The following is an 871-nucleotide window of genomic DNA, read 5'->3' on the forward strand; positions in this document are numbered from 1 at the left end:
TCAGAGCCTTTTAAAAGCTTTTTATTCCATGGCATGATACACCTGAAGTTATGACAATATTTGGTTCCAAAATTGAGCAGTAAAAGGTCTACTCCTTGAATATCAAACAACATTTTTTTATCTAGCATAAAGCATTTGTCAGGATGTATTAAAAATAATTATAACCAAAACCGCTATTAGAAACTAGCCATCAATTTTCTCCCCACCGAGCCTTCGTACGCAGAATGAGTTTACTCCAATAAGCATAATGCCTTACAAAACAAACTGCCTAAAACAATTTACAGGGACTACGTGAAGTGTCCTAAACAAGCCTGCCTATCAACAGAGAAAAGCAAAGATAAAAAAGCTAAATACCCATCACTTTTCATTTTGAAACAAATCCAAAACACAAATCATGAGTAGGCTTCTTAAAGCCTGCACAGGTTAACTCTTCGGTCCTTCAGCATGAAACTGTCCTTACAGCTTCACGTAGCACTACTGCTCTTAAGCAAGGAAGAAGCCACCATTTTTTTTTTCCTCCTTATTTCTCCATAACATTCAATTTTGAATCCTCATACAGTTTTACATGCCAAGACCAGTTAGATCTGAGCATTTCTAAGAACTCTACCTCTATTTTGCAATATTTACACTTCCCAAAGTGTGGCAAATTTAAGAGGTATTTTACTGAAACAGATTTAAAAGATACTATAGACACAGACTCTTTCTTCACACTTGTCACACTGCCGCTTGGTTTTCTATTTACGCATTAAATTCAAAGCTTTTAGTCGATGATAACTGATTTCCACGGAAACATGATGTGCTGGGTTAGTCAAAACTTCCCTTGTTTTGGAAGCTTTGTGATAAACTGACCAATCGTATTCCCCTACCATGT

Source organism: Buceros rhinoceros, unplaced genomic scaffold, assembly GCF_000710305.1.
Source record: "Buceros rhinoceros silvestris isolate BGI_N320 unplaced genomic scaffold, ASM71030v1 scaffold17488, whole genome shotgun sequence".
Lineage (NCBI taxonomy): Eukaryota > Metazoa > Chordata > Aves > Bucerotiformes > Bucerotidae > Buceros > Buceros rhinoceros.